We start from the raw sequence: 10,594 nt of genomic DNA, 5'->3' as shown, positions 1-10,594 counted from the left end.
CGGACTAATACAAAGATCTTGCCTCAAAATAAAAGCTCCTTTTAACTTTCACTACAAAAAGTAACCAAAGAAAAAAAGACAAAAACTCCCTATATGTCTTAATTTTTATCTCTTCATTTTTTTGTTCAATTTTCTTGCTCTACGTTTCTTAATCAATGGAATGGAAGCTTCAGATTAGGCCCAATAAAAAAAAGCCCAATTAAAAAAAAAAATCATATTTACAAAGAATATTCTGAGAAATAAATAAATAAAATCATACACACACATTAAAGTATACTTGGCATACATTTACAGAAAGGCCCTGTGTCCTACAGAAGGTGCATTTTTAATTTTTTTCACCCCTGCCATCCAAACAGCCTGAGTCCCGCGGCACACTTGATCCAGGTAATTAGGACCTTCAGGATCACGTGAACATTCTAGACTCAGGTGTGTTAAATCTGAAATCTTTAGCGTGGTAGAGCCCCAGGAACAGGAGTCAGTCGCCCTGTACCTATGTTAAGAAAATAAAAATAATGCATTTTTTCTTTATTTATTAGCATGAAGAAACAATATCCTCCTTCAGAAAAATGAAATAACTTTTAAGTGAGTATTTAATCTGTATATGGTTTACTGTAAGTGTTTTATATGAAGAGTAAACACAGTGTAGCCTTTTAAAAAATTGTGAAATCATGGACTGAACGGAGTAAAAAATAAAGGAAAGATGGAAAAGCTTACAGCACCTGGTATTCCCAGGCGGTCTCCCATCCAAGTACTAACCAGGCCCGACCCTGCTTAGCTTCCGAGATCAGACGAGATCGGGCGTTCTCAGGGTGGTATGGCCGTAAGCGAAAGATCAACTCCCAACAAGCCTATTTATAAGTCACTCACAGACCTGAGTCTTTTCACTGTCATTTACTGCTCTTGACAAAAGTAAAGCAGCTCTACGGACTAATACAAAGATCTTGCCTCAAAATAAAAGCTCCTTTTAACTTTCACTACAAAAAGTAACCAAAGAAAAAAAGACAAAAACTGCCTATATGTCTTAATTTTTATCTCTTCATTTTTTTTGTTCAATTTTCTTGCTCTACGTTTCTTACTCAATGGAATGGAAGCTTCAGATTAGGCCCAATAAAAAAAAGCCCAATTAAAAAAAATCATATTTACAAAGAGTATTCTGAGAAATAAATAAATAAAATCATACACACACATTAAAGTATACTTGGCATACATTTACAGAAAGGCCCTGTGTCCTACAGAAGGTGCCTTTTTAATTTTTTTCACCCCTGCCATCCAAACAGCCTGAGTCCGCGGCACACTTGATCCAGGTAATTAAGACCTTCAGGATCACGTGAACATTCTAGACTCAGGTGTGTTAAATCTGAAATCTTTAGCGTGGTAGAGCCCCAGGAACAGGAGTCAGTCGCCCTGTACCTATGTTAAGAAAATAAAAAATAATGCATTTTTTCTTTATTTATTAGCATGAAGAAACAATATCCTCCTTCAGAAAAATGAAATAACTTTTAAGTGAGTATTTAATCTGTATATGGTTTACTGTAAGTGTTTTATATGAAGAGTAAACACAGTGTAGCCTTGTAAAAATTTGTGACATCATGGACTGAACGGAGTAAAAAATAAAGGAAAGATGGAAAAGCTTACAGCACCTGGTATTCCCAGGCGGTCTCCCATCCAAGTACTAACCAGGCCCGACCCTGCTTAGCTTCCGAGATCAGACGAGATCGGGCGTTCTCAGGGTGGTATGGCCGTAAGCGAAAGATCAACTCCAACAAGCCTATTTATAAGTCACTCACAGACCTGAGTCTTTTCACTGTCATTTACTGCTCTTGACAAAAGTAAAGCAGCTCTACGGACTAATACAAAGATCTTGCCTCAAAATAAAAGCTCCTTTTAACTTTCACTACAAAAAGTAAACAAAGAAAAAAAGACAAAAACTCCCTATATGTCTTAATTTTTATCTCTTCATTTTTTTTGTTCAATTTTCTTGCTCTACGTTTCTTACTCAATGGAATGGAAGCTTCAGATTAGGCCCAATAAAAAAAAAAAGCCCAATTAAAAAAAATCATATTTACAAAGAGTATTCTGAGAAATAAATAAATAAAATCATACACACACATTAAAGTATACTTGGCATACATTTACAGAAAGGCCCTGTGTCCTACAGAAGGTGCCTTTTTAATTTTTTTCACCCCTGCCATCCAAACAGCCTGAGTCCGCGGCACACTTGATCCAGGTAATTAAGACCTTCAGGATCACGTGAACATTCTAGACTCAGGTGTGTTAAATCTGAAATCTTTAGCGTGGTAGAGCCCCAGGAACAGGAGTCAGTCGCCCTGTACCTATGTTAAGAAAATAAAAAATAATGCATTTTTTCTTTATTTATTAGCATGAAGAAACAATATCCTCCTTCAGAAAAATGAAATAACTTTTAAGTGAGTATTTAATCTGTATATGGTTTACTGTAAGTGTTTTATATGAAGAGTAAACACAGTGTAGCCTTTTAAAAATTTGTGAAATCATGGACTGAACGGAGTAAAAAATAAAGGAAAGATGGAAAAGCTTACAGCACCTGGTATTCCCAGGCGGTCTCCCATCCAAGTACTAACCAGGCCCGACCCTGCTTAGCTTCCGAGATCAGACGAGATCGGGCGTTCTCAGGGTGGTATGGCCGTAAGCGAAAGATCAACTCCCAACAAGCCTATTTATAAGTCACTCACAGACCTGAGTCTTTTCACTGTCATTTACTGCTCTTGACAAAAGTAAAGCAGCTCTACGGACTAATACAAAGATCTTGCCTCAAAATAAAAGCTCCTTTTAACTTTCACTACAAAAAGTAACCAAAGAAAAAAAGACAAAAACTGCCTATATGTCTTAATTTTTATCTCTTCATTTTTTTTGTTCAATTTTCTTGCTCTACGTTTCTTACTCAATGGAATGGAAGCTTCAGATTAGGCCCAATAAAAAAAAAGCCCAATTAAAAAAAATCATATTTACAAAGAGTATTCTGAGAAATAAATTAATAAAATCATACACACACATTAAAGTATACTTGGCATACATTTACAGAAAGGCCCTGTGTCCTACAGAAGGTGCCTTTTTAATTTTTTTCACCCCTGCCATCCAAACAGCCTGAGTCCGCGGCACACTTGATCCAGGTAATTAAGACCTTCAGGATCACGAGAACATTCTAGACTCAGGTGTGTTAAATCTGAAATCTTTAGCGTGGTAGAGCCCCAGGAACAGGAGTCAGTCGCCCTGTACCTATGTTAAGAAAATAAAAAATAATGCATTTTTTCTTTATTTATTAGCATGAAGAAACAATATCCTCCTTCAGAAAAATGAAATAACTTTTAAGTGAGTATTTAATCTGTATATGGTTTACTGTAAGTGTTTTATATGAAGAGTAAACACAGTGTAGCCTTGTAAAAATTTGTGACATCATGGACTGAACGGAGTAAAAAATAAAGGAAAGATGGAAAAGCTTACAGCACCTGGTATTCCCAGGCGGTCTCCCATCCAAGTACTAACCAGGCCCGACCCTGCTTAGCTTCCGAGATCAGACGAGATCGGGCGTTCTCAGGGTGGTATGGCCGTAAGCGAAAGATCAACTCCCAACAAGCCTATTTATAAGTCACTCACAGACCTGAGTCTTTTCACTGTCATTTACTGCTCTTGACAAAAGTAAAGCAGCTCTACGGACTAATACAAAGATCTTGCCTCAAAATAAAAGCTCCTTTTAACTTTCACTACAAAAAGTAACCAAAGAAAAAAAGACAAAAACTCCCTATATGTCTTAATTTTTATCTCTTCATTTTTTTGTTCAATTTTCTTGCTCTACGTTTCTTAATCAATGGAATGGAAGCTTCAGATTAGGCCCAATAAAAAAAAAGCCCAATTTAAAAAAAAATCATATTTACAAAGAATATTCTGAGAAATAAATAAATAAAATCATACACACACATTAAAGTATACTTGGCATACATTTACAGAAAGGCCCTGTGTCCTACAGAAGGTGCCTTTTTAATTTTTTTCACCCCTGCCATCCAAACAGCCTGAGTCCGCGGCACACTTGATCCAGGTAATTAAGACCTTCAGGATCACGTGAACATTCTAGACTCAGGTGTGTTAAATCTGAGATCTTTAGCGTGGTAGAGCCCCAGGAACAGGAGTCAGTCGCCCTGTACCTATGTTAAGAAAATAAAAAATAATGCATTTTTTCTTCATTTATTAGCATGAAGAAACAATATCCTCCTTCAGAAAAATGAAATAACTTTTAAGTGAGTATTTAATCTGTATATGGTTTACTGTAAGTGTTTTATATGAAGAGTAAACACAGTGTAGCCTTGTAAAAATTTGTGACATCATGGACTGAACGGAGTAAAAAATAAAGGAAAGATGGAAAAGCTTACAGAACCTGGTATTCCCAGGCGGTCTCCCATCCAAGTACTAACCAGGCCCGACCCTGCTTAGCTTCCGAGATCAGACGAGATCGGGCGTTCTCAGGGTGGTATGGCCGTAAGCGAAAGATCAACTCCCAACAAGCCTATTTATAAGTCACTCACAGACCTGAATCTTTTCACTGTCATTTACTGCTCTTGACAAAAGTAAAGCAGCTACGGACTAATACAAAGATCTTGCCTCAAAATAAAAGCTCCTTTTAACTTTCACTACAAAAAGTAACCAAAGAAAAAAAGACAAAAACTCCCTATATGTCTTAATTTTTATCTCTTCATTTTTTTTGTTCAATTTTCTTGCTCTACGTTTCTTACTCAATGGAATGGAAGCTTCAGATTAGGCCCAATAAAAAAAAAGCCCAATTAAAAAAAAAATCATATTTACAAAGAATATTCTGAGAAATAAATAAATAAAATCATACACACACATTAAAGTATACTTGGCATACATTTACAGAAAGGCCCTGTGTCCTACAGAAGGTGCCTTTTTAAATTTTTTCACCCCTGCCATCCAAACAGCCTGAGTCCGCGGCACACTTGATCCAGGTAATTAAGACCTTCAGGATCACGTGAACATTCTAGACTCAGGTGTGTTAAATCTGAAATCTTTAGCGTGGTAGAGCCCCAGGAACAGGAGTCAGTCGCCCTGTACCTATGTTAAGAAAATAAAAAATAATGCATTTTTTCTTTATTTATTAGCATGAAGAAACAATATCCTCCTTCAGAAAAATGAAATAACTTTTAAGTGAGTATTTAATCTGTATATGGTTTACTGTAAGTGTTTTATATGAAGAGTAAACACAGTGTAGCCTTGTAAAAATTTGTGACATCATGGACTGAACGGAGTAAAAAATAAAGGAAAGATGGAAAAGCTTACAGCACCTGGTATTCCCAGGCGGTCTCCCATCCAAGTACTAACCAGGCCCGACCCTGCTTAGCTTCCGAGATCAGACGAGATCGGGCGTTCTCAGGGTGGTATGGCCGTAAGCGAAAGATCAACTCCCAACAAGCCTATTTATAAGTCACTCACAGACCTGAGTCTTTTCACTGTCATTTACTGCTCTTGACAAAAGTAAAGCAGCTCTACGGACTAATACAAAGATCTTGCCTCAAAATAAAAGCTCCTTTTAACTTTCACTACAAAAAGTAACCAAAGAAAAAAAGACAAAAACTCCCTATATGTCTTAATTTTTATCTCTTCATTTTTTTGTTCAATTTTCTTGCTCTACGTTTCTTAATCAATGGAATGGAAGCTTCAGATTAGGCCCAATAAAAAAAAAGCCCAATTTAAAAAAAAATCATATTTACAAAGAATATTCTGAGAAATAAATAAATAAAATCATACACACACATTAAAGTATACTTGGCATACATTTACAGAAAGGCCCTGTGTCCTACAGAAGGTGCCTTTTTAATTTTTTTCACCCCTGCCATCCAAACAGCCTGAGTCCGCGGCACACTTGATCCAGGTAATTAAGACCTTCAGGATCACGTGAACATTCTAGACTCAGGTGTGTTAAATCTGAGATCTTTAGCGTGGTAGAGCCCCAGGAACAGGAGTCAGTCGCCCTGTACCTATGTTAAGAAAATAAAAAATAATGCATTTTTTCTTCATTTATTAGCATGAAGAAACAATATCCTCCTTCAGAAAAATGAAATAACTTTTAAGTGAGTATTTAATCTGTATATGGTTTACTGTAAGTGTTTTATATGAAGAGTAAACACAGTGTAGCCTTGTAAAAATTTGTGACATCATGGACTGAACGGAGTAAAAAATAAAGGAAAGATGGAAAAGCTTACAGAACCTGGTATTCCCAGGCGGTCTCCCATCCAAGTACTAACCAGGCCCGACCCTGCTTAGCTTCCGAGATCAGACGAGATCGGGCGTTCTCAGGGTGGTATGGCCGTAAGCGAAAGATCAACTCCCAACAAGCCTATTTATAAGTCACTCACAGACCTGAGTCTTTTCACTGTCATTTACTGCTCTTGACAAAAGTAAAGCAGCTACGGACTAATACAAAGATCTTGCCTCAAAATAAAAGCTCCTTTTAACTTTCACTACAAAAAGTAACCAAAGAAAAAAAGACAAAAACTCCCTATATGTCTTAATTTTTATCTCTTCATTTTTTTTGTTCAATTTTCTTGCTCTACGTTTCTTACTCAATGGAATGGAAGCTTCAGATTAGGCCCAATAAAAAAAAAAGCCCAATTAAAAAAAAAATCATATTTACAAAGAATATTCTGAGAAATAAATAAATAAAATCATACACACACATTAAAGTATACTTGGCATACATTTACAGAAAGGCCCTGTGTCCTACAGAAGGTGCCTTTTTAAATTTTTTCACCCCTGCCATCCAAACAGCCTGAGTCCGCGGCACACTTGATCCAGGTAATTAAGACCTTCAGGATCACGTGAACATTCTAGACTCAGGTGTGTTAAATCTGAAATCTTTAGCGTGGTAGAGCCCCAGGAACAGGAGTCAGTCGCCCTGTACCTATGTTAAGAAAATAAAAAATAATGCATTTTTTCTTTATTTATTAGCATGAAGAAACAATATCCTCCTTCAGAAAAATGAAATAACTTTTAAGTGAGTATTTAATCTGTATATGGTTTACTGTAAGTGTTTTATATGAAGAGTAAACACAGTGTAGCCTTGTAAAAATTTGTGACATCATGGACTGAACGGAGTAAAAAATAAAGGAAAGATGGAAAAGCTTACAGCACCTGGTATTCCCAGGCGGTCTCCCATCCAAGTACTAACCAGGCCCGACCCTGCTTAGCTTCCGAGATCAGACGAGATCGGGCGTTCTCAGGGTGGTATGGCCGTAAGCGAAAGATCAACTCCCAACAAGCCTATTTATAAGTCACTCACAGACCTGAGTCTTTTCACTGTCATTTACTGCTCTTGACAAAAGTAAAGCAGCTCTACGGACTAATACAAAGATCTTGCCTCAAAATAAAAGCTCCTTTTAACTTTCACTACAAAAAGTAACCAAAGAAAAAAAGACAAAAACTCCCTATATGTCTTAATTTTTATCTCTTCATTTTTTTTGTTCAATTTTCTTGCTCTACGTTTCTTACTCAATGGAATGGAAGCTTCAGATTAGGCCCAATAAAAAAAAAGCCCAATTAAAAAAAAAATCATATTTACAAAGAATATTCTGAGAAATAAATAAATAAAATCATACACACACATTAAAGTATACTTGGCATACATTTACAGAAAGGCCCTGTGTCCTACAGAAGGTGCCTTTTTAAATTTTTTCACCCCTGCCATCCAAACAGCCTGAGTCCGCGGCACACTTGATCCAGGTAATTAAGACCTTCAGGATCACGTGAACATTCTAGACTCAGGTGTGTTAAATCTGAAATCTTTAGCGTGGTAGAGCCCCAGGAACAGGAGTCAGTCGCCCTGTACCTATGTTAAGAAAATAAAAAATAATGCATTTTTTCTTTATTTATTAGCATGAAGAAACAATATCCTCCTTCAGAAAAATGAAATAACTTTTAAGTGAGTATTTAATCTGTATATGGTTTACTGTAAGTGTTTTATATGAAGAGTAAACACAGTGTAGCCTTGTAAAAATTTGTGACATCATGGACTGAACGGAGTAAAAAATAAAGGAAAGATGGAAAAGCTTACAGCACCTGGTATTCCCAGGCGGTCTCCCATCCAAGTACTAACCAGGCCCGACCCTGCTTAGCTTCCGAGATCAGACGAGATCGGGCGTTCTCAGGGTGGTATGGCCGTAAGCGAAAGATCAACTCCCAACAAGCCTATTTATAAGTCACTCACAGACCTGAGTCTTTTCACTGTCATTTACTGCTCTTGACAAAAGTAAAGCAGCTCTACGGACTAATACAAAGATCTTGCCTCAAAATAAAAGCTCCTTTTAACTTTCACTACAAAAAGTAACCAAAGAAAAAAAGACAAAAACTCCCTATATGTCTTAATTTTTATCTCTTCATTTTTTTGTTCAATTTTCTTGCTCTACGTTTCTTAATCAATGGAATGGAAGCTTCAGATTAGGCCCAATAAAAAAAAAGCCCAATTTAAAAAAAAATCATATTTACAAAGAATATTCTGAGAAATAAATAAATAAAATCATACACACACATTAAAGTATACTTGGCATACATTTACAGAAAGGCCCTGTGTCCTACAGAAGGTGCCTTTTTAATTTTTTTCACCCCTGCCATCCAAACAGCCTGAGTCCGCGGCACACTTGATCCAGGTAATTAAGACCTTCAGGATCACGTGAACATTCTAGACTCAGGTGTGTTAAATCTGAGATCTTTAGCGTGGTAGAGCCCCAGGAACAGGAGTCAGTCGCCCTGTACCTATGTTAAGAAAATAAAAAATAATGCATTTTTTCTTCATTTATTAGCATGAAGAAACAATATCCTCCTTCAGAAAAATGAAATAACTTTTAAGTGAGTATTTAATCTGTATATGGTTTACTGTAAGTGTTTTATATGAAGAGTAAACACAGTGTAGCCTTGTAAAAATTTGTGACATCATGGACTGAACGGAGTAAAAAATAAAGGAAAGATGGAAAAGCTTACAGAACCTGGTATTCCCAGGCGGTCTCCCATCCAAGTACTAACCAGGCCCGACCCTGCTTAGCTTCCGAGATCAGACGAGATCGGGCGTTCTCAGGGTGGTATGGCCGTAAGCGAAAGATCAACTCCCAACAAGCCTATTTATAAGTCACTCACAGACCTGAGTCTTTTCACTGTCATTTACTGCTCTTGACAAAAGTAAAGCAGCTACGGACTAATACAAAGATCTTGCCTCAAAATAAAAGCTCCTTTTAACTTTCACTACAAAAAGTAACCAAAGAAAAAAAGACAAAAACTCCCTATATGTCTTAATTTTTATCTCTTCATTTTTTTTGTTCAATTTTCTTGCTCTACGTTTCTTACTCAATGGAATGGAAGCTTCAGATTAGGCCCAATAAAAAAAAAAGCCCAATTAAAAAAAAAATCATATTTACAAAGAATATTCTGAGAAATAAATAAATAAAATCATACACACACATTAAAGTATACTTGGCATACATTTACAGAAAGGCCCTGTGTCCTACAGAAGGTGCCTTTTTAAATTTTTTCACCCCTGCCATCCAAACAGCCTGAGTCCGCGGCACACTTGATCCAGGTAATTAAGACCTTCAGGATCACGTGAACATTCTAGACTCAGGTGTGTTAAATCTGAAATCTTTAGCGTGGTAGAGCCCCAGGAACAGGAGTCAGTCGCCCTGTACCTATGTTAAGAAAATAAAAAATAATGCATTTTTTCTTTATTTATTAGCATGAAGAAACAATATCCTCCTTCAGAAAAATGAAATAACTTTTAAGTGAGTATTTAATCTGTATATGGTTTACTGTAAGTGTTTTATATGAAGAGTAAACACAGTGTAGCCTTGTAAAAATTTGTGACATCATGGACTGAACGGAGTAAAAAATAAAGGAAAGATGGAAAAGCTTACAGCACCTGGTATTCCCAGGCGGTCTCCCATCCAAGTACTAACCAGGCCCGACCCTGCTTAGCTTCCGAGATCAGACGAGATCGGGCGTTCTCAGGGTGGTATGGCCGTAAGCGAAAGATCAACTCCCAACAAGCCTATTTATAAGTCACTCACAGACCTGAGTCTTTTCACTGTCATTTACTGCTCTTGACAAAAGTAAAGCAGCTCTACGGACTAATACAAAGATCTTGCCTCAAAATAAAAGCTCCTTTTAACTTTCACTACAAAAAGTAACCAAAGAAAAAAAGACAAAAACTCCCTATATGTCTTAATTTTTATCTCTTCATTTTTTTGTTCAATTTTCTTGCTCTACGTTTCTTAATCAATGGAATGGAAGCTTCAGATTAGGCCCAATAAAAAAAAGCCCAATTTAAAAAAAAATCATATTTACAAAGAATATTCTGAGAAATAAATAAATAAAATCATACACACACATTAAAGTATACTTGGCATACATTTACAGAAAGGCCCTGTGTCCTACAGAAGGTGCATTTTTAATTTTTTTCACCCCTGCCATCCAAACAGCCTGAGTCCGCGGCACACTTGATCCAGGTAATTAGGACCTTCAGGATCACGTGAACATTCTAGACTCAGGTGTGTTAAATCTGAAATCT

The 10,594-nt window shown here is 36.6% G+C and overlaps 11 non-coding genes across 11 annotated transcripts; all 11 read right to left on the bottom strand.

Annotated features, from left to right (window-relative positions):
• Positions 1–707: 707 nt before the first annotated feature.
• LOC125782818 (5S ribosomal RNA) lies at positions 708–826 on the bottom strand. Its single transcript, XR_007425556.1, has one exon. It is a non-coding gene; the product is annotated as a 5S ribosomal RNA (ribosomal RNA).
• An 802-nt stretch (positions 827–1,628) lies between these two features.
• LOC125782817 (5S ribosomal RNA) lies at positions 1,629–1,747 on the bottom strand. The gene has a single exon (XR_007425555.1). It is a non-coding gene; the product is annotated as a 5S ribosomal RNA (ribosomal RNA).
• Positions 1,748–2,551: 804 nt separating this feature from the next.
• On the bottom strand, positions 2,552–2,670 carry LOC125782816 (5S ribosomal RNA). The gene has a single exon (XR_007425554.1). It is a non-coding gene; the product is annotated as a 5S ribosomal RNA (ribosomal RNA).
• An 803-nt stretch (positions 2,671–3,473) lies between these two features.
• Positions 3,474–3,592, bottom strand: LOC125782815 (5S ribosomal RNA). Its single transcript, XR_007425553.1, has one exon. It is a non-coding gene; the product is annotated as a 5S ribosomal RNA (ribosomal RNA).
• Positions 3,593–4,396: 804 nt separating this feature from the next.
• Positions 4,397–4,515, bottom strand: LOC125783132 (5S ribosomal RNA). The gene has a single exon (XR_007425867.1). It is a non-coding gene; the product is annotated as a 5S ribosomal RNA (ribosomal RNA).
• Positions 4,516–5,318: 803 nt separating this feature from the next.
• LOC125782813 (5S ribosomal RNA) lies at positions 5,319–5,437 on the bottom strand. The gene has a single exon (XR_007425551.1). It is a non-coding gene; the product is annotated as a 5S ribosomal RNA (ribosomal RNA).
• Positions 5,438–6,241: 804 nt separating this feature from the next.
• LOC125783131 (5S ribosomal RNA) lies at positions 6,242–6,360 on the bottom strand. The gene has a single exon (XR_007425866.1). It is a non-coding gene; the product is annotated as a 5S ribosomal RNA (ribosomal RNA).
• An 804-nt stretch (positions 6,361–7,164) lies between these two features.
• LOC125782812 (5S ribosomal RNA) lies at positions 7,165–7,283 on the bottom strand. Its single transcript, XR_007425550.1, has one exon. It is a non-coding gene; the product is annotated as a 5S ribosomal RNA (ribosomal RNA).
• An 805-nt stretch (positions 7,284–8,088) lies between these two features.
• LOC125782811 (5S ribosomal RNA) lies at positions 8,089–8,207 on the bottom strand. The gene has a single exon (XR_007425549.1). It is a non-coding gene; the product is annotated as a 5S ribosomal RNA (ribosomal RNA).
• Positions 8,208–9,011: 804 nt separating this feature from the next.
• On the bottom strand, positions 9,012–9,130 carry LOC125783130 (5S ribosomal RNA). Its single transcript, XR_007425865.1, has one exon. It is a non-coding gene; the product is annotated as a 5S ribosomal RNA (ribosomal RNA).
• An 804-nt stretch (positions 9,131–9,934) lies between these two features.
• On the bottom strand, positions 9,935–10,053 carry LOC125782810 (5S ribosomal RNA). The gene has a single exon (XR_007425548.1). It is a non-coding gene; the product is annotated as a 5S ribosomal RNA (ribosomal RNA).
• Positions 10,054–10,594: the final 541 nt, after the last annotated feature.

The sequence above is a fragment of the Astyanax mexicanus genome, chromosome 18 (genome assembly GCF_023375975.1).
Source record: "Astyanax mexicanus isolate ESR-SI-001 chromosome 18, AstMex3_surface, whole genome shotgun sequence".
Lineage (NCBI taxonomy): Eukaryota > Metazoa > Chordata > Actinopteri > Characiformes > Acestrorhamphidae > Astyanax > Astyanax mexicanus.
This window is presented reverse-complemented; position numbering and strand designations above follow the sequence as displayed.